Here is a 22,814-nt window from a genome sequence, read left to right as displayed (position 1 = left end):
TGCCCAGGCCATTGTGCAAGTTCCAACTGTAAAAATAACTGCTCCAAACCATTGGCCTGGTGGTCCCACCTTTTATTTCTAGTGAGGGTTCTGTTGTTCTCATTGGCCCAGAGGAAGTGATTGACAGGTAAACAGCCCAATGAATGATGACTCTTAGAAGCACCGGCTTCCGCCCCGTGGCAGTTACCGGTTGATGTTCTTACCACGAGGTTTATTCCAGCCGTTTATTTTCAAAAGTCAAAACCCAGTTATCTTTAGTAAAGAGTGGAAGGTACTTTAGTCTCCCCAAAAAGGAACACATGGTAGCTTAAAAGTACAAATGAACTTTCCAAAAGAATATAGGATGCTAGATTGAATGAGCCACTCGCAGAGAGGGTGTTGCTGTGCTAAGATACTAGAAGGCCGAATGAGGATGTAAAGTGTTTGGTGACCATGAGTGGCATTCACTAGGCTGGAGTCGAAGGTGCTCATCACAGCCTTTGAAGACAGTAATTCTTAGGGTCTGAGAGGTCTCGAGCTGGAGGGGAAAAACAGATGGCCTCATTGCCGGGACTTTGAGCACCATGGTGATCAAGCGCTGAATTGATACTGATCAGGATAGTGGTGGGGTGTCCCTGCTCGTGGCCTCATTACAAGGGAATCTTGGAAGAACAGGCTTAGGGGGAAAAGAGGAGACACGGCACAGGACATGGTTGGACAGAGATGGAGTATCCCCAGTCCTCGAAAGGTCTAGAATTGAAAGAATAGCAGAGGAGCAGTACACATTTAGTTTAGAAGCTGGAACTAGAGATGAAGAGAGGAGACAGAGAGGGGAGCCGTGGAAAATTGGAGGAAGGGCTGGCTGCATGCAATAGGAGCTCAGAGCTGGGCTTTCCAGAAACTCTGGACAAACATATGCCTCGTACCTAGCTGTCACTCAGTAAGTGCTAGCTATTATTACCCCTCTTGGAGGGGCGGCAGAGAGTCTACTCTTATCTAGTGGTTCAGATGAAAAATAGGAACTGAGTGGAGACGTTAAAAGAGGAGTCAGGAAAACAGGCCATTACAGTTGCCTTTTTGTCTCTCCCTGGGCTTGTTAGAATTGAAGAGGATATCCCCACTGGGAATGAGGGGGAAAGACATTGGCGTGTGCTGGGGCTGGAAGCCCATGGCTGATGACTGCCCTTCAGAACAGGGCCTGTTAGCAGTGAGGTGAAGGAAGAGGAAGTTTCCTTGCAGAACTGGGGAATGGGGTGGGATATGGGCTGGTGCAGGGAGAGCCATCCATGTCATCCTATAATAGCTGTTGTGGTTGCTGGGGTGTGGGCAGGAGCCCACCTACTCATTTCTTCTGGTCAAAAGAACTAGTGCTGAATGTTTATTGGAATATGTCCCATACAGCATTCTCTAAAGTGACAACTTACTCGGGGGACCACTGATTTTTGTGGTCTGAAAGGGTAAGTCCCTTGGAGAAGCCCAGAGACAGATTTTAAAATTTGTCAGCAAGGCTCCAGAATACAGAAGAAATAGTACAATCCGCTCACTACGGTTCTGAGCGAGGCTCCTGTTTTCCTCTATTTCTCTTTGCCTTTCCTACACCCACCACTTTGTCCCCTTTTATCAAGTCATTGAATCTGAGGCATCTGTTGGGGTGGGGGATGCAGAGTGGGTGGCTCTTGAGGGACCTAAGAGGAGTCATGTGAGTTTAAAGAAAAAGATGTTGAGCCTCAAAACTGTAAATATGGAATCAATGAGGGCTCAAGGAACCAAAAGGCACGTTTTGCAACAATTGAAGTGAAAAGCCACTTGTATTAGCCTACCCAAGCTAAGGAACTCTGATCTATGATATAGGGAGAAGGCATGTGGAAGAGAAGACATCAGGCAGGCAATAAGATACAGGAGGAGTGGTGGAAAGGGACAGAGGTGGTGGAGCCCTGTGATGGCAGGTTCGCAGGAGGGACCAAGGCGGCTCTGAAATGAGCCGGCGCCCACATTTGCTCAGCTTTCCAAGTCTTTTCTATTTCCATTTCCACTGACTGTGGTTCCAATCTACTTTTTACAAAGAAGATATATAAGGTTCTTTGTTTTTTAGCGCTTCCAGGAAGTGCAGTATTATTTCCATTTTCCATTTTATATGAACCTTTCCCAAAATTTCATGGATGCTCCAGAGCTTCCACGCTCACAGACGGCGTTTAGAAACGGGTGAGGCAAGAGCCAGTAGGAAGAAGGGAGATGGAACTTGTGACAGGCAAGATGTCAGCTTCTGGAAGCTGCTCTCCTTTGTCGCCTCCACAGATGAAATGTTGGAGCACTTGGGATGGATGACTGTGTGGCAGGCTAGTGGCGTCCCACTTGGGACAGTGAAACAGCAATGGGAAGTGCTGTATGTGAGGATGTTCGCCTCACAGTGGTGAGTGTGGTGGTCAAGAAGGTAGGGGAGCGAGCTGAAGACTGGCTGGCCCTCCATGAAGCCTGGTTTAGGATGATGCTGAACTGCTAATTTTACTCACAGTTGGTGACTATAAACATTTTCCCCAGGAAACAAAAGGCAAGGGGAGTAGGGCTGTCTAAGAGGGACATGGCTACTGAACAGGGCCCGGAAGCCAAATGTTACTAGAAAGAGCGGATTTGCATCTCACTAAAGGGGAGATTGAACAGGCCAGAGAAATACTTAGGCAGGGCCAGCACTGGGCAAGAGGCGAGCAAGATGGTCGGCAAGCTGATTCTTGAAGCCAGCCCAGACGACTCTCTCTCTGCTCTTTTGATATCCTGCTAAGCCAATTTCTTCCATACCACAGTCGGAAGTAGTAATAGCATCCAATAGCCATGAATTTTGAGGAGCCAAGAGTAAGCGAGCAAGGGAGGCGAAGGGAACTTACTCTGAAGGGAGATGCCCTGCCTGTGGTAGAAGACCAAGTGGCACACACATCCTTCTGTCTCTCCTAGGCCATGTCCTGTGAGACTTGATCTTGCCTTTCTCAGATCTCTGTGGTCGGCAGCATCTGTCTTATTAGCAGAGTGAGGAGGGAGGTAAAGGCAGGAGAACCAGGGGTGGGGGGATTGCTTGAGCCAAGGCAAGGTCAAATACAAAGATGCAAAGACAGGACCTCTGCAGAGGTGACCCTACCTAACTCTGTCTTCTGCATCTTGTCATAATCTCTGGTTCCGCTCACTCTCAGGGCCATTTACCGGTTCCATAAAGGATTCAGAGCCCTCTGGTCCAGTCACCTGACTTCCTGAGCTAATTTTGCTCAACTTATACTGGTGGTCCTACTTGCTAAAGCCAGGTTCCTCAGCCAAGGATGAGCTGGAGTGACAGACAGTGCACTCGTTCCTAAGCAAGGCAGGGCACTCTTGGGAGACAAGCCCAGCAGTTGCTTACTTCCTTCCCACACCGGCGACTAGGGGGTCAATGATGGCCAAGTTAAAACACAAAGGTGGGAACAGTGGCCCGGCCTCTGTGGAGGCGGGAAGGAGTGAGTCACTTAGGTCTGAAATGGTCTGGTTGAGAGAGAGGAGGTGAAGAGAGTCTCGTGCCCTTTGACACAAGGCAAAGCTGGGGAGCTGCCCGTGGCTTGGTTCCTCCAGGAGCTCTGTGGAAGAGTCAAGACTTCCGGTCTCAGTCTGAGTACCCCTGGGCATAATTTCCTACTCCGGGAGTTATCTGCACCTCAGTTCCATTGAACTGTTGTTACATAGAATAGTGATGTTTCAGGTGAATTGTTTGAATCTCAAGGAGGAAAAAAATGACATTGTCTTAAGACTCAAAGAAAACAGACCGCCTCCTTCTTAGATGGCACTGATCCTTGCTCTTCCCAGCTCAGTGCTCCTCTGGCCAGTATTCACCGCTGTCATTGGTTGATAGTGTATAGGGTGCCCCCTTTTACCACAGCAGCTCGTGGCGAGGTGAGGGCCACTCAAACGGCACCTTTATTGAAAGCAAGTTTGTTTTTAAGAATATGTGCAAGATAGGTGAATACAAGTTTTTAGCACACTATCTCATTGGCAGTTTCTGCCGCATCAGCATGCTGGGGCCATCCTGGTCTTATGCTAAATTGGATTCCTGCTGGGACATCTCCTCCTGGTGAGGAAATAAGGTAGTCTACTCCAACCTGTTGTTAAGTTCCTCCTCTCTGTCCATCTCACCTCCTGGTTTCTCTGTCCTCCTGGCCACATGCGTGCTACTGTAGGCCTCTTCACTGGGTTGACTGAGGCAATGGGAGCCATGCGGCTTGCTATCTCTCACTTGTATGCAAGCCGTTGAGGACTATAGAGAGGCATTATAAGCTGCAATCATGGATGGCAGAACAGCAAGGTCACTGTTGGCAAAGGAAAGAGTCCTACCCAAGGCTTGTTGGGTGCTCTTTTTGAAGGCTTCTAAAACCACCCCCTCCATCCCTGTCTTCATGGTTACAGAATACTGTCTTCGTAGTTTTCCAAAATTAATGTTGAATACTGTGAAATGAACCTTTTTCCCAAGGAAAAAGATAATCTCTTTACAGAACTAAACGGTTTTCCCAAGGAAAAGATTATCTCTTTACAGAACCGAAAGCTTAGACCTTGGACCCACATCCAGCAACCTAAACACAGCTGCTGTTTAGGCCAAGGGAAAACTTAGGCCTGTACTGAAGGACAGGCAGGTGGGCCAGGGGGAGGTACTCTCAGCAAGCTCAGGGCTTAGTGGTCTGTGGTGGGTGGGGTGTCTCTGGGGACCCCTGGCAGTCTTGGCTCCAGGGTGTGTTTATACCACAGTAGGTGAAGACTGTGTGTGGGGAGCGCATGTTCTGTGTTACTCCAGAGCAAGCTGCATAGGGACGGAGTGTCAGTCAGTCCAAGGGAGGCTTCAGAGACACATTGAAGGCCTGCCTCAGCTGGGAGATGTGTTTCAAAAAGAGCAAAGAGGAGGAAGGCTGGAGGAGGATGTACCTGTCTCTGGAAGTGGCTTGTTTGTGCCAAGCTGGTGGCAGGAATCCTGGGGTTGGAGTACAGGGGAGGTGGCAGGCCAAGGAGGTCTCTCCGGGAGTCCATGAGAGGTGGGAGACAGAGTCAGGATAGAGGGTTGTTGGACTCTTTTTCTGAAGCAATGCATCACGTTCCTCACACCCAGGACTTCTCAGTGCAAATAAGAAAACCCACTGCCTGATTCCTTGGAAGGCCAAAGCAAGGAGGTGCCTCCTGCATCTCATTCCTGGTTTTCCAGAGTGATCAGCTTTCCCCTCCTATCCCACTGTTTCTCTGACAACTGGGTGAAGGGATGATGGTGAGGCCAAGCTTGCTTTCGGAAGAAGGACTAGAAGACAATGTTGAGTCTGGGAGAGCGGCTGGAAGCCTTGCTAGAGCAGAGCGGCTGGAGCCTAAAATATGGGTGTTTTGCTGCCGGCTCAGGATCCAGCAGGTCTTTTAAGCTGGTCAGGAGAGTGGTTGGAGGATTCTTGTACAAAGGCCAGTCAGGACATTTTCTGGCATGGCTCTGAGTGGTATATGTGGTCTCCCTATGGCCAATGGGTAGGGAAGCACCCGGCAGGCAGGTGGATCAATGCAGTGGTAGGAAGTACCAGGGATTGTCTTGTTGACGGACTGTTTGTAGGGTCTGCCATGGCCACTTGGGCTAAGGGGTCGATAGGGCTCTTCAGAATCCCCAGTATCATTTCCCTTTTCTGGACTCTCTAAGATTCCCTGGAGGAGGGGAGGTGTGGAGACATGTCTGTCCGAGGGGAGAGACAGCAAGCATGAGAGATAGGTTTGTAGAGAGAGGAGCAGAGGCAGACATTAAAGTGGTGAGCTTTTGCTCTTGTGTGCCGCTAGACACAGTTTGGGAAGTCACAGTGCTCAGTGTTCTAGACAAACCCCTATCGCTGCTGTGCATGTCAGATGGCCCCCCAAGCTTGAAGAGAGTCCTCACCTGCACAGAAGCAGGCCTGAGCTCAGTCAGGCACCTTAAATCTGGTTTCTGATCCACTCAGGGAATGTGGAGGCTCAGTGGGTGTGGAGAGAGAGAGAGTTTCTGCCAGATACCTTCTTTCCCTCTTCATGGTGTGCCACATAATAGAGAAACAGTTTTCCCCTGGGTGATCCAGGAGAGAGGGCCACACAAGGCAGGGGGGCTGGGGTGAAGGGAGATAGGAGGACAGGGACCAAAAAAGAATAGGATGACAGGAAACAGTCAGATCTACTCAAATACCAGAAGAGGCAAGTGTGGCCTGGGGAAGAAGGCAAGTGACACTTTGTCACTTAAAGCTCATCCTTTGTATGTGGCATCTTCATGGGCCCTGGATCTAGATCTAGATAGGACCTGTTGGGACTCATGCCTTTGCTGGTGAAGCAGGTACCCTAAGCACAAGGGGCTGAGGCAACCAGTGTGCAGAATACAGTATGTTCTGGTTTGCTCCTCTTTGAAAGGTTGCCGTGACCATGCCTCCTTTTAAAGCTCTGTACCATCCTTGCCACCCAGCCTGCTTTTCTCTTTGTAGCTAGATCTGCAGATGACTGGTGTCAGAAGAACTGGGGAGTTTGGCAAAACAAAGGCAGAGTAGGAGCTAAAAGTGGGTGGGGGGAGTGCAGGGGCACAAAGGGGGGCTTTTCCTTGACAGTAAAGAGCTTTTTTAGGGTATGACTTTTCTGATCCTGCTCCTGTTTACTCAAATTACACTGGTAGAAAGCAGCAGCTATGCCTGAGGAAGGCTGGAGGAAGAGTGGTTAGTCTTTCTCCGGCAGGCAGAACGAAAGTTTGCTTTCTAGGGTATGACAGGCCTGGACTAGTTAAGGGAGGTCTCCTGAGCGAGGACATTGTGGAAGATTGGATGGCAGGGATGGGGTGGAGTCATTCTTCTGCAGTTACCTATGCAGGATTTTTAGGCCTGGGGATGTCTTGCAGCGAGGTCAAGAAGCAGGGTCTGGAGATGAAAGGGTCCAATGGCCAACACAGGTCTCATGTCTCTTCTAAAACACACTCTCAGAGTTGGTGTTGCACGGTATCCTTCCTCCCCTGCCTGCTTTCTTTCTTCATACTTTTCAATAATCTTTTTCTTCCTGAGGGGGACAAAATGGGATGAGCTGAAGGAGACAGAGAAATGGAACCAATCCAAGGCCAAGCCTGGTGCTGAGTGGTTCCAGTTCCTCCTAGACCAGCAACCCTTCCAAAGAGCTTCTTCCAATACAAAGTCGCCTCTCCAGGGCCTCAGAGCCTTTCAACAGTTCAAAGCAACCACAGAAGAGAAAGTTATGCAGAGCAGCCTTTTAACCAGGTTCCTGGGCCCTTTGGCAAAGAGCCGTGCTCACTAGGCTCCTTAACTGTGGGGCTCAGGCTTGTGTGGGCAGGGAGGGCCAGAAGATGGAGAGAAGCTTTGAGTCACCGCCAGGTGGAAGGTGGTTCATTTCGTGAGTACATGGAGCAGACTCTCCTAGCTAGCACACAGCAAGAACTCAATAAATAGGGATTCATTGTATGGAACGAAATTATTTGTTGAATTTCCATGTGGGTAAATACACAAAGTTGGCTTCAATAGAGGAAAAAAAGGACCATAAATGTAGAGGGTTGAGCAGGAGATATGGTCCACAGAGAGAAGCTGAATGAGCACTCTCCAGAGTGGGGATGGGATGGATGTGGGAAAGGGACTGGGTAAAACGAGGTGGAAGAGGGGACGGTAAAGAGGACTACAAGACTGTGGCAGCCTAGGGCGATGGCTCTGCCACTTTAGAACCCATGCATACTTCTTCCTCAGAAAGTTCTTAAGTCTTTCCTGTGGGTGGTAGATCTGGCAAGGAGGAGAGAGAGGCTGCGTCAGAACACAGCACAATCAGAGATCACCATTGCTAGGACATAGGAGGACGAAGGAGAGGATGGACCTCCCAGGTGATGCTGGAACAGGAGGCCTTAAGCAGGGTAGCCTCTGTTGAGGAGGAGAGCAGAACAGTGCACCTGTGGAAGAGTTCCAACCCAAATAAAAGCCAGCAGGCGCCTGGGAGTTCCAGTGGGATTCAACTTGTAGAATCTCTTCCTGATTGACCGTTTGCTGAGAGCAAATACATCACATGCTGATGTCATTAGGAGGCCCCCGATCTTATCAGGAAGTCACCATTTGCAGTCACTGTGCATCCACCAGAAGAACGAGTAGTGCATTGTTGTGACACAGCCACCAACCACAGTGGCTGGAGAAGGGAAGCCAGCCAGTAAGTTCTTGATTTGACCTCCGAAGAACGTCCTACAATGAGGGTCCCCATTCTTTGGAACTAAGTGTTGGAGGTCCTTCAAAGGTCTGCTGCTTTCCTGGCATATTGGGTTCACAAACAGTGAAAAGTCTGTTTTTCAAATTTTGGGAGGGCTACTTTTTTTTTCTTCTTTCAGACTAGAGCATTACATGTCTAAATGTGCTGTTCAGTTATTATCATTTTACAAAAGATAAAAAATTGAACTCTGCACAAATAGAAAGGATATAATCTCAAACGCGATTCTTGTGAGCCAGAGTATTGAGATTGGCCTGGAGAAGCAGGCCTAGAATTCAACTTCCAAGGGTGTAATCTCAGAACATACAACACTTAGAATTCATTTGGGGCCTACTGCCTTGCCTTTGCCTTGATAGCAGCAGTGGGCCCTACCATGTCACCTAGTGGGTGGGAGAGATGCCAGCAAGTGGCAACCTGTATCCAAACTGTACCAGTTCATCCCAGTTTCCCACCCATGTGCTAGAGTCAAGTGCCTATTACTGATTTTGAATATAATATAATATAATATAATATAAATGCCTTCCATGACACTCTCTCCCTCTCATTTTACAAATGACCAAATTCTACTCATCCTTCAAAACCCAGCTCAAGTGCCTCAGCCTCATGTTCACTTTGAGACTCACATCTTCCCAGAAGGCAGGAAGCTGGGATGTGGTCTGTCTCCTCTGTGCCCCTGCACCACTTTGTGTTCTAATTTCTCATCCGCACACTCCGAGGGGCGTACTGACATGACGACTTCTGCTTACCTGGAAGCTCTTCGGTGGTCAGTGTTTCTCTTTTACTTTGTGTGTGTGTCCTCAGTGTCTGATGTAGGACATGACTTAAAACTTAACTCATCAAGAGCTGATGACAGGGTGTTTTGTCAAATTGCTTTAAAATGAGTGGACAAGCCTAGCAGTGATCCAGTTTGGTATCCCTTTGATGGTGATCCAGGTTGGCATTTGTTTAATATCTGTGGGTTGGGGAGGCTTACCCTTGGAGGTGGTCCTGAAGACCTGCTTGCAGACAGTGGGGTGCAGAGTGAGACTCTGGTTCTAGAAATAGGGGGCAGACTAAAGCACACAACTTCACGTATCAAAATCAGTTGTTATGGAAATGACTGTTGGAAACAATGCCCAGGGCTCACGGGCTGGGGCCCATGTTTCCTGTGTCACAGCTGAAGCCCCAACAGAGCTGACTTGTTCCAGCTGCACTGGATAGTTCCGGCTGGCTCGTGTTCCAGATAGCTGCCCCACTGGGACTTTTATATTTTATACTACCTCCTGGCAGGGCATTTGTCATTGGGAGTTCTTGGTGTCATGTTGTCTTTTACTGAACTAAAACCTACCTTCTTCAGAACGAGGCTCTTGGAGTCTAGTTCAGTCTTCAGTTACCTCGATAAAATCTCCCCTCTGCATAACACATAATACACATAACATATAACACACATAACATATAATACACATAACACATAATACACATAACATATAATACACATAACATATAATACACATAACATATAATACACATAACATATAATACACATAACACATAATACACATAACATATAATACACATAACATATAATACACATAGCACATAATACACATAACATATAATACACATAGCACATAATACACAAAGCAATCCAGCAGCTCCTGGAGTGACTGGAACTCTCCTTGGCTCCTCTAGTTACCACCTCACTGCCCCCACCGTGTGTGTTTGACTTCCTTCTTTGGGCTTGCCATAAGTCATCAATGTCTTTGACAGTATCTAGAGTTAAATCATTTATTACCTAGGCATTATAGTTTAGTTAACAAAGTCCAAAGAAGTAGGACAGAGAAAAACTCAGCCATCTGGTATTTTTCTGTTTCTCAAAATCTGCCCTGTTATGGAGCAAGGCTGTCCATTTTATTCCAGAGCCATCTTTTAAAAATGTAAATCCAATTCCGAGAGTTTTTTGGTAATCCTCTGGGCTTGGAGTAAAATCCAGGTTCTTTGTCACAGCCTCAAGGATGGTTCACGCACCCAGCCTATCTCTTTGCCTCCACTGTCTGCCTGCTTTCCTGCCTGCAGCCTCCCAATACACCACAATCATTGTCCCCTAGGGAATTAACTTTGCCTAGCAATTTTCTTCTGTTGGGAATGTTCTCTCCTCCTGACCTTTGGGCAGAATCTTTTTCTACATTGAGACCTTGGTTCAAATGTTTCTTCTTCAGAAAGGCAAGCAAACACAGCTCTGTTTCGGGAGGCCCAGGCTTGGAAGTCTTAATAACACACAGCATGGAGAATACTTCTTGATGACTGTCCCTTTTCCCTGACAGAAGTGTAGGCTCCAAAAAAGTACCTTCACATATTCATAGTATTCCTGGCATCTGGCAAGTGAGTTTTACACAGTTAAGTGCTCCTTCAATTGCTTGATGGATGCATTAAGATTGACAAGTGAACACTACATGTGTTGCAAATGAAGGTGCAAAGAGTGTCTTGGAAGAGGTCTCACTGTCTTTTTCTTTCAGATCTTGCAGTAATGACCCTTTCCGGTTCTTCTCACTAGTGAAGTGTTAGAAGGATTAGCACATCCACTACTCTGTTGGTGTTAGCTTAAATTATACTAATGAAGAGACCAGCTATGTCAAACTCACACTCACGGACTAGAATATGGTAAAGTTAAACAGCTTCCTTGGACGTTGACCTCCTGTTTATGATGGTGCTCATATTTACCACATCACAGCCTAAGCTGGGCTGCAGAAAAGCAAGAGATTAAGTAATCTTCAGAATTTGCATCTGAGTCTGGCTTGATAGGAAACAACACACAAAATAAATGTTCAAATCAGTGCCATTGGCATTGACCTGAAGCATACGACTTAACCGTGCCTGGTGCAGACAGTGCGTGCCACTGACCAGTGTGTAGACTGGGCAATGGGCGCTATTGCTAGCTCTTGAGGGTGCTTCCAAAGCTATCTCCTTCCAGTAGAGGTGATTTCTGCCTTACTTTGGGCCAGACACCACTGAGATTCCCTTTAAAAATATAAGGATGCCATCCGGTTTGAGGACTCAATTATACCTTACTATGCTGTCCTGTCTTTGTGTGCACCTTACACGTCAAGGTGCTTTCAAGAAAAGATTGTGAAGAACTTCCATCTTCCCATAAAGAGCTGAAGTTGTTTCTTTAGAAAGCAACCTGTAGGAGTTAAGCTTTGGCTTCACATCTGTTAGCCTCACACAAAGAACCTAGGACCTTAAGGTCGAATCTATCTTATATTTGTGTATCTGGTAATATCACTGGTACCAACAGGTTAGCAGAAAAGGAGACCGAATACACCTGGCTCTAACTAAAGATGTGGAACAGCAGATGGGGAAGGAACTTGCCAGTGAAAAAGACTTCCTGTTGGAAATCTAGTGATAAGCCTGATGTTCATGATTGGGAAATCCACTCAGATATGCTATCTGTTAAACTTGTGTGTTCTTAAGTGTTTGCTGAGGCAGATCTTCTTTCAACTTCTGGGGATATCTAGGAAAAGGTCCTTCAGGGGGTGCTTGGATATAGGAAAGCTGAAAGGGACATAAGGCTGAGTCTAAAGGGCTAGGGCTAGGGCTCAGTGGTAGAGTGCTTGCCTAGCATATGTGAGGCTCTGGGTACAATTGCATGAAAAAGAAACAGCAAAAGACGGAGTCTGAAGAGGGTAACCGAAACTTCTAGATTAGATGTAAGTCATGCACTCAAGGAGGCTAGCTCCCAGTCTGCAAGAAAGCAAAGACAACAAACCACTGTTAGCTTCAAGGCAAACATTGCTAGAAAGTTCTGCAAATGACAACAAAATGATCTAGGAGACACAGGAGTTTCTTCAGATTTGGGGTGTTGGGGGACAAGAAACATGAAGACATTTGGGCAAGGTAGCATTTTGTGAAGCTCAGTTGGGTGTGGGGAGGTGGACTTGGGTTGAGAAGCTCTGCCTGGCACAATTCTGTATCTGCAGGAGAGGGATGGTGTCTAGACAGAAAGATGAAGAGAAGCCAAGCGTCCAGTTGCCCCTTCTTGCCTGGTGTAGGAGACTGTGTCACTGAGTCGTTCCTTGCCTTTGCTTTCTTGTACACTGGGAGCCAGCTCCTTGGCATCAGGGCCTCTGTCTAATCTAGAGGAACTTCGGCTGCCCTCTTTAGTCATAATCTTACTGCCCTTTCTGGTCTGAATGGAAAAGAATGGAGCAGCTTTGAAAATTTGGAGTCTTAAGGGCAGATTAAGCAAGGCTTTGTCTGTGGACTTGAACATCTCTGCGGGGGACACTCAGCAGCTGTCAGGGAAGAGAGAAGGAAACTGAAGGAGGGGAGAGAGACTTCTTTCTCTTTTTTGAGATAAGTTGCATGGTTTGGTTGACATGGGCCAAAGCGTAACGGCTAGCTTCCGAAGTCAGTGTGATTACTAGGTCCTGGGATAGAGGGGACTGTACAGACTTGGGAGGCTTTGACAGGGCTGGAGTGTGTACTGGCTTAAGGGCTGGCATTAAATTCACCTTGGCCTTAGGGTCTTTGTGCCAACACTGGCTTTGTTAGTTTAGACACTTTGCTTGGTCTCTTCCATGGGCTGTGGAATTGGCATGGAGCTTTCCTTTCAGCATCTTATCTGTTCAGCAGTGGTTTTTCTCTCCGTCGAGGTAGTTTTGGCTCTAACCTCTTCAACGACTTTCGAGTGTCCAGTCTCCATGGTTTGAAAACTCTGTGGTGTTGATGCTTGAGGGGCAAGAGTTGGTTAGAACTCTGTTGTCACTTGCTGGATCTCTGCTGGCTCAGGTTCCAGCATCTTCAGATGCCATCCCCAGTACCTCCTCACGTTGCTCCCTATTGACTGTTGGTTCCCGGCACGCCATTTTCACGGCCTGCGCTGCTCTTTGCACAATGACTCTTGTCAATGCTGGGTTGGTTCTTAGGGCTCAGGCTGCTCTGATTAATCTCAGCAGCGCCCATGTCAGAGCTAGAGAGAGCGTGCGCGTGAGAAACCTTAATAGAGGTTTTGGTGGTGGCTGACTGACTCCATAATGAAATTGGGGGTAAGCTGCTGAAAAGTTTCGGATGCTTGATAATAGCATTGAGTTGAGTAACACAGACATTTACTTTTTAAAAACAAAAGTCATGTGATGTCTGCTTTTGCACTGAACTGTTTTAATAAGACTATGTCTTCTTTAAGCGAGAAGTGGAAAACTCATGGATAAAATGGAAAGACTAGACCATCAGGAAAAGCCTGCATAGCAACTCAGGGGCCAAGATGTCTAAATACAAAGATAGATGTTCACAGAGTGAGTGGAGTAGGCAGGCAATGGCTGGAAGCCCTGCCATGTTCACTGAAGGGACAACGAGATGCCTGTGCTTCCTGAGTTGGTAGACGGATTCCATAAGCTTATGGCTATCAAAGATCCTACTGCCTATCACGAATAAAGTCCCTGGGCTCCAGAAGAGTTCTGATTCTGTCATCCATGCATATCCAAGCAGGGATTAGTCTCCCCTTACTCCTGACACCTGCTCTATTCTCCCCAGTTTCTTCTGGTCACCTGCTATACGTTCCATCCCACATCCCTTTTTTTCTTTCCCTGTGATGTTTCCCCTAGAGTCCCCTTCAGGTATGTTTTAATGTTACTTCTCTACTGAAGCTGTTGCTTCCTAAATATCCCATTGAAAGGGGGTGGAGTGGGTGCAGACACTATAGATCATGGTGGTTAGTTCTTTAGGGGTTTATATAGTCACTCCTCAGTTCGCCAAACCCAGGAATCCATGACTGCAATGCTGTCTGTTTGCAAAAGGACCATGCTTGAGTTACTGTGCATTCAATCCTGGGCCAGAATGGTGCGTCCAATGGTCTCAGAGGCCTTGTTTTATTGCCAAAGTCGGGAACATCACCAGGCAGAACTGTTGGTTTTCATGTGGGGTGTCAGCTTGCCTGCTGCTGCTTCTATCCCTGCCTCCTCTGATCTGGCCTTCCCATCACCAGCACAGACCACCACAGAACTCCTTCCCAACTTACTGAGAACCTCATTAGCCTGCAAGTAGACACAGAGCTGCTCTCCCCCAATTTCCCTCTCAGTGGGTTCGCTGAGGGCCCACTGCTGCCTGCGGTTGTAAGGTGGATGGTGCATTTCTCATTAAGAGGTGTTGTACGCTGCCTCCTTTGCCTTGGGGATGAAGTGCTGGCAAAGGGGAAATTATTACTATTACTAATGAAAACAGCTACCAGGAGCTTTCCAAAAATTATGTAATAGAGAGCCCTTACAAATATTCTACCCTACTGTGAATTAGAGGGCCTGTCCCCATTTTACACACGAGGAAATAGAGGCTCAAAGAAGCCATATAAATAAGAGGCCCAGCTAGGGCTCTCCATCTCTGTCTTCAGCATCCATGCTCTTTTGAGCCCTGCAACTCATTGCGGTAGTAGCACAAAGGGGTAGGCTGGCTCTGTTTGCACGTAACTGCTCTGCTCTCTAAGCATGCAGTCTGGAGCTGTGCTGCCCCAGCCCTGCATGTCTTTCCACAGGCACAGCTAGTGTTTAATAGTTCAAGTTGAGTACTAACTGGCAGGGCTGGAGAGAGCCCCATGGCCTGGGGCAAGCTCACTGATTTTCGTGTGCTATTTTTTCCCTTCTCCAGTTTTCTCTCGATGTCAAAGCACTTTTGTATCTGAGCTCTCAGTGGACACTGAAAATAATCTAAATGGGGCTGAGACAATTATTGTCATGGATAAAAAAGGAACTTGAGGACCTGTGAACCTGAGTGAGATGCCCCAGTGAATATAAAGAAAGCATTTGGAGGTGAGGTGGGGCCTCTTTTTGGTTACTCTGAGCCTTCAGCTGAGGACAGTCTTCTTAATCCATGTGCTCAACCAGAGCTTGAGGGGCACATAGCACAGTTTTCCTATCGATTTCTTTTGAGGTTAAAGGTGATAGTTTACATTTCAAATTTCAGTCTGATCCTTGCTTCTTGGGTCATGATCTTTTCTCCACTGCCAGGGCGATAGTCACTCCCAAGAGAATTGTCATCAGGAGAATGAGCCAAGGTACCTCAGGATAAGAGGAGACTAGCAGTCTGCCAACAAGTGCTATTAGGCTCTCCTTGGGCCAGTCGACATCTGGGAGGGCCAGACAGATTTTCTTGTTTTGTAGCTGGAGATGTAGCAGTGGGGAGGTGTATGGGGAGGTGGAAAGGGAGTTCTCAGAATCTGTCAGTTCCGGTTAGTAGAATATGCTGGATGTGACATGGGAGGAGGACAGGCTGGGAGCAAAGACCAGGGTTCAAAATGGAGGAATCTCTAAAGTCAAGTAGAAGCAGTGAAAGAATCCAGTATGACGGGAAGCTCATAGAAAACTGGGGTCAGTCTGTAGGTGGCTGCTAGTTACCCAAGATAAACTTTTTTTTATCTTTTGGTTGGACAAAATTCTAGTCAATTAAAAACAGACTGTATTTCACCCAGAATACAGTTTTAGGTCATTGAGGTAGGCAGTACTCACCAAAAATATCTATTTGACTGAAGAGCTGGTCAGGTCTGTTCCGGGGCCCAAGAGCTGTAATGTAAGCCTGAATGGCCACTTCACTTCTCCGAGCATGCTTCTTCATAGCAAAGACAGACACTCAAGTGATGCAGAAGAGGGAGCTCCTTGAGAGCTGAGGGCTTAGACGCTCCGTGGCTGGAGCAGTGAAAGTTAAGCAGGGCTTGGAGTCTTGAGATTAACTTGTGGTCAAGACTTGGAGGAAGGTAGCTTAGGAGAGGCCTCAACTTGCCTGGTACCTGCGTTGAAGGGGTCCTCATCCCCATCTAAGATGTGTCCTGCATTGAAAATCCTATGGGGTCTTAGTGACAGGAAGTCTTCTGAGCAGGCCTTGCACACCCATCTTAAAAGAATGACATAGGCAGTGAGGACAACTTCAGAGTTCTTAGGTCCAGCATCCCTGAGGGATGCTATTTAGCTAGAACACTCTATGGTTCCATAGGCCTGACCTACTTTGACGTCTAAAGCATATTTATATAGAGCCCCCCTATCTGATGTCCACAGAAATGCTCCTCAAGGCTCAGTTCTAAGGTCACCAGCTTCAGGCTTCCTCATTCTTAAAGGCATCGTTTCTGCATCTGAGTTGGTTGCCTGAAGCCTCCTGCTGGCTTCCATACACTCGGTGTTGTACCTGCCAAGACTGGCAGAGTGTCTTTGCCCTCCTGCTCACCTGCCAGAAGGCAGCTGGCCTGGGGAGCCATCTCCTGTTTGTACTTTTCCTAAGATCAAGTCACAAGGGCAGGGATGCTAGACGCTTTGGGAGTCCTTTGGATTAGGTTGTGGGATTTCTCTGCTGGCTTTTTAGATACTTTACCAAATTCCCCAGTATGGGGTAATCCAGATTCCCATGAACCAGGTCTCAGGGAGCTCTTATTGAACCCCTGAAACCAGCCTCCTCTGCCTCCAGACCTGTCTGCCAAAGGTGCCTCATTCCCGCTTTGCCTGCCTATGTGGTCAGGCTCTGGTCACATGGCTGTCACCTGACCACCAGGTCCTTCTGAGGCAACCCACGGCTGTTTCTAGTCACTCTTTCGTTCACTCCATGATGTGCTGTCATGCTAATAACTTGAGTTAGTGCTCTCAGGGCAAGAGGCCTGGTGGGTTCCTCAAGCCTCCCAAAGCAAGGAGTGAAGGAGAAGAAACTAGTGCTGGGTTCCTGTCGCTCTGCTCTGGGTCTCTGCACGTTCCTACGACAGCCATGAACCCTTTGTCATGCCTTCATCTTTTCTGTCCTAGGCATTTGGTTCCTGGACTCCTTCTGGGCACAGCCTGTTCCTGGGGTCTTTTCTGTTCAGGGGTTTCTTAGGCCTTTTTTTCCTTATGCTCCCCTCAGCAGCCCCACCTACAGGGGCCACCACCTCCCTGGTCTGCCTTCTTGGGTTATTTTCTCTTGTATATTTGGGCTTCTACCTAGGATGCCTTTCCCCCATCTTGACTACCTGGAGAACCACTGTGCCTCCTTCCAGGTCTGGCTCAGAGGTGACTTCCTCTGGAAGTCTTCCCAGACAGAGCGTGAGAAATCCTTTCCTTCCCAGATTCTCCTGCTGCTGTTTAGCCGTCTGCTTTGCAGAGGTTAACAAACTCTCCGAGACAGGAATTGGTGTTTAGTCTCTTCAGTGCCTAATATGGGCTGGAAATAGGTACTTGTGACACTTGTTTGCATAAAATGGAAGTTTAGGCTGACTGCGTCTTCTTCAATTCTGGTCTGAGCTTGGAAAACTGGAAGAGAGGGGGCCGGATGGGGGTGGAGGGACAGGGGTATGTATGGAGGAAGAAGCAGAGGATAAAGTGAAAATAGTTTCCCTACTATCCTGATCTGATATTTGGCATTAATTATAATTTCTTGATGGAAGAATATGAAGAACTCCTCCTCTTCCTCCATCCTGCCTCCATCTTAAGCTTAAAAGTCATCTTATAGTAAAGACAAACTAGGTTCACTCTTTTTTATGATCAAATCTCTGTTTCTTAAGGATTGGGCTATGTGCTGCTTGTAACCTTAACTACAAATGTTTCTGTACTGCTGTTCCAGGAATGGCGATCATGTCTTGTTTCAAAATGTTGTTTATAACCCTCTTACAACCCTACCTTTGATTCGGAAGACTATGACACCTGTCACTGTCTAGGACTGCCTGCGGTGCCCACCTGCAGTCACTGTCTAGGACTGCCTGCGGTGCCCACCTGCAGTCACTGTCTAGGACTGCCTGCGGTGCCCACCTGCAGTCACTGTCTAGGACTGCCTGCGGTGCCCACCTGCAGTCACTGTCTAGGACTGCCTGCGGTGCCCACCTGCAGTCACTGTCTAGGACTGCCGGCTGTGCCCACCTGCAGTCACTGTCTAGGACTGCCTGCGGTGCCCACCTGCAGTCACTGTCTAGGACTGCCTGCGGTGCCCACCTGCAGTCACTGTCTAGGACTGCCTGCGGTGCCCACCTGCAGTCCCGTCTTTGTTTCAGTAGGGTCTAACTTGTTATCTTATGCTCTGCTCCTGTAACCCCACCTATTTTGTCCATCGAATCCCTTGTTTGGAAACCTCTTACCCCTCTCTGAACTACATAAGCCGTGCTTTCCTCACATCCAAGGCTGACCTCTTGAGAACTTCACCATAGGGGGTGGCAACCCATGCACACAAATAAAAAAGCTTGTTTTAATTGCTTGCTTTAATTTGGATATGTTGGTTTGAGTCAGTGGTCTTTCTACTCCTATTTTTGGGAATAACAAATAGGGTGTTATCACATGTGGCACTGCAGAGCCGTGAGGGTGCTGGGCGATCTGGCAGCTAAGATGCTCAGAGGCTCTGAGGAAGATGGACAAGGCTTAGAATTTCTAGGAGTGTTGCTTGAGTGTAGATGGTTTTGGTCAAGTGAGTCCTGCCTGCGTCAAAGTCCAGGGGCTTGAAGGCCACCGTGAGATGGCCTGAGTCTGGTGAGAGAGGAAAGTGGAGGGGGCCTGTGGTCCTGTTGGAAACATGTGCTGAGACTCAGTAAGAACTAGCCATCTTTTTCTCTGTATGCATCGCGACCAAAGCCTCTGAGAATCCCAAGGCAGTCTCCCTGGAGAGAGGTGGAGGATAGGTCCAGTTAATAGTCCTTTTGTTCAGGCATTCAGGGGGCAGGTTCCTGTTCTGACATCCCTGCTAACTGGTAGTGTGACTTTGGACTTCTGTTTCCTCTTTCGGTTAAGCAAGAGGCAGAGGTGGGGTCAGTCAGATTCCAAAACCACAAGGAGTGGAGCTACAGCCCCGAGTCATTGGCCTCTTCCAGCCACATTGTCCAAATGCACCCATTCTGGAAGGTCAATCAAAAAGCTTATTCTGTGTGATCCTTTCTTATGACCCAGGTCGGCAGCATTCGGCGCCTGCTGTCCTCATCAGAACATCCAGTCTGTACCTGTGGGATAGCTTCACCAAACCACCACACAGATGGCTGGTTCACTTCTTCAGGTGTCTGGAAGTGTCACCCTCTCCACCCTGTGGAGAATGTGACATTCTCACCATACTTATCCCCTCCCCCTCCCCGCTCTAACCCTGGGTTGGGTGTTACTAAAAATTTCTTATTATAAACTTTAAGCATGAAAGTTAAGAAGAAAAAGAGGCACTCAGGAGAGCCCCATCTCACTGCCTTTACTACAGATACTACAGAAACCATTTTGTGGGGTTTAAAGCCTTAAAGGATTTCTAAGAAACTAAAGTGAGAATAAGGGTGTCTCCTGAGGGTCATTGATGGTACTGCAATTGATAAGGTCACAGGGATATCTTCACTGTAAACAAAGTTAATAGTCTTGTTTGAGATTCACAAACAATGTGGGGTGGGGAGGGAAGAAGAGGACCAGTTAAAGGCTATACACATCCTGGCCTTAATTAAGCTTTGAAGGCATAAGTCACAAACAATCCCACACCAGTTTGGAATTATGATTAATAGAATGGTTATTTATTTGAAGGGGAAAAACTTACAGTTCACTGTCCCAGACAACAGCCCTCTGCACAATCAGGAAGGGAGCCTAGTCGCCGGAAGTGGAGCGGGAAGCCAGAGAGCGAGTGGAGGGAAATGGCCGTGGTTTTTTTTTAAAGAGAGACCACGCCCCAATGGGCTGGTATCTCAGTGGCTATTGACTGAAGGAGCGGAAGGAGCTCCCACAACAAAGCCTGGCCCATTGTTTTTTCAACAAAACATCTGTGTATGGGAGGAGCATTAACCTTTTGTGTACCAGCAGCTTCACAGCCATGGTAATGTGCTGAGATTCTCAGATGGCAAGCAGGTTTACCCGATTCAGGATGAGGGCTTCCTGTTTTTCTATCTTCCCTCTGCTCCCCTACTTGAGACTTTTCCTTTGATCTTAGGGGCTGATGAAGGCCATAGTTGTGTCTTCTGAAATCCCTTTCATGCTGGATAGTATTTATGCCTCACTTACTCGGGCATCAAAAGTCTCAAGTGGAGCAGTCTGAGGAGGCGGGTTACAAGCACATCTGAGCTCATAGATTGGGAGGGTCACTATAGGATGTTGTGACTGGAACCATCCAAAAAAGCATGTGGTAGATTGTTATGACCAAGATCAATATCCCAAATAGCAGGACCTTTATGGTTCCTGATAACCATGATGGACATCGTTAAGTTTTAAGACAGAAGCTGATACTTAATTGGGGTTTATAAATTTTAGTGGCCTAGGACCCACTCTTCCAGTTATCAGTGTGTACCCAGAATGGTGAGCACAGCAAGAGCCACCAGTCTCCATCATCTGAGATCTCCAGTTTAGGAGTGAGATTCAGTTATCATAATGTCCCCCATTAACTAGGTCTCTTCTGTGATTAGAATGCAAGCAGACACTCCATTTTGTTCCTAGTTGCCAGAACCCTGTCAGAACATGTGCGGTCCTCAAAGAATAACTTAATGAATAAGTGAATGAATGAATGAATGAATGAGCAGACTGTTCTCATAACTCCTGGATCTCTTGGGAGTGGTTTTTTGTTGTCTTTTTTGTTTGTGTTTGTTTGCTTTAAGGGGCTCTGGGACTGGAGAAGTAAGTAATTGTGAGGTCAGGGAAACTATGGGCTTTTTTTGTTTGTTTTTAGAGACAGGGTTTCTCTGTGTAGCCCTGGTTGCTACTCCGTAGAAACTCCCTCTGTAGAAGAGGCTGGCTTCAAACTCAGAGATCCGCCTGTTTCTGCCTCTTGAGTGCCAGAATTAAAGGTGTGTGCCACCACCGCCCAGCTTACACTTTTTATTTCTAATCAGACATTAGTCACAAGCCAGAACATATTTGAATTTTTTATACTTTTCTCACCTAGGCTTCATGAAAACTTTGAAGTGTCGAATTTAATCTATATTTATGGTATACATACATACATATATGTACATTAATTCCCATTTATGGATGACAAAACCGCACAGAGAAGGGGTCTTCCAGGGCATCACCGCTTCCCTAGACACTAGAGCACTCCCCTCCCTACAGGAGGTGGTGAATTGGGACTGCCTTAGCCTGCGGGAGCACTCTGCCCCCGGCTTTGGTGCAGAGACTACAAACTACCCAATATTTTTTCATTCTTGCTTATCTTTGTCCTCTTTCATTTTCATTGTCCCCAAGCTCAGGGCTTCCTTCATGCTCCTGATTTTTTTTTATTAAATCATATAATTTTTACAAATTTTCACCTCCTCCCCTACTCCCATTTTCCTTTCCCTCCCCCCAATTCCTCCCTTCCTTTCCACTCCAAGGAGCAGTCAGGGTTCCCTGCCCTGTGGGAAGTCCAAGGTCCTCCCACCTCCATCCAGGTCTAGGAAGGTGAGGATCCAAACAGACTAGGTTCCCACAAAGCCAGTACATGCAGTAGAATCAAAACCCAGTGCCACTGTCCTTGGCTTCTCAGTCAGCCCTCCTCGTCAGCCACATGTAGAGAGTCCGGTTTGATCACATGCTCGTTCAGTCCCAGTCCAGTTGGCCTTGGTGAGCTCCTATTAGATCAGTTCCATTGTCTCAGTGAGTGGACACACCCCTCGCAGTTCTGACTTCCTTGGTCATGTTCTCCCTCCTTCTGCTCCTCATTTGGACCTTAGGAGCTCAGTCCAGTGCTCTAATGTGGGTCTCTGTCTCTATCTCCATCCATCGCCAAATGAAGGTTCTATGGTGATATACAAGATATTCATCGGTGTGGCTATAGTATAGGGCGAGTTCAGGTGCCCTCTCCTCAGCTGCTCAAGGAGCAAGCTGGGGACATCTCCTTGGACACCTGGGAACCCCTCTAGAGTCCAGTCTCTTGCCAACCCTCAAATGGCTCCCTTAATTAAGATATATACTTCCCTGCTCCCATATCCACTCTTCCTCCATCCCAACTGTCACATTCCCCCAAGCTCTCCCATCTTTCCCTTCTCACTTCTCTCTCCCCCTTTTCCCTTAACCCCATCAATGGCAATTCTACAAAGGCAATCTATAAATTCAACACAATCCCCATTAAAATCCCAACAAAATTCTTCACAGACCTTGAGAGAACAATAATCAACTTTATATGGAAAAACAAAAAACCCAGGATAGCCAAAACAATCTTATACAATAAAGAAACTTCTGGAGGCATTACCATCCCTGACTTCAAACTCTATTACAGAGCTACGGTAATGAAAACAGCTTGGTACTGGCATAAAAACAGAGAAGTCAACCAATGGAATTGAATAGAAGACCTGGATATTAACTCACAAACCTATGAACACCTGATTTTTGACAAAGGAGCGAAAAGCACACAATGGAAGAAAGAAAGCATCTTCAACAAATGGTGCTGGCAGAACTGGGTGTCAACCTGTAGAAGAATGAAAATAGATCCTTATCTATCACCATGTCTGGATGGATTAAAGATCTCAATATCAATCTGAACACATGCTCCTGATTTTTGAGGATAGATGTTTCCAATTTCACCAATGGACTCCGACCTCCCAGCCTGTGCTCCTCAGCCATCTAGCTTTCAGCCCCAGGTTTCCAGAGCCCTGTGGCAAAAGCTGGCTTGGAATTTTGCTGGTGCTTGCATGCGATGCCCAAGAGAGACTGAGAAATAGGAACTTGTCTTGTTACCCCACGTTTCCAGCTGTATTAAGATCAAAGGGATTCTTTCTTGGGGAGCCCAGGGAA

This window comes from Arvicola amphibius, chromosome 5 (genome assembly GCF_903992535.2).
Source record: "Arvicola amphibius chromosome 5, mArvAmp1.2, whole genome shotgun sequence".
NCBI lineage: Eukaryota > Metazoa > Chordata > Mammalia > Rodentia > Cricetidae > Arvicola > Arvicola amphibius.
The sequence above is the reverse complement of the archived record's forward strand: the minus strand, read 5'-3'. Positions refer to the sequence as shown.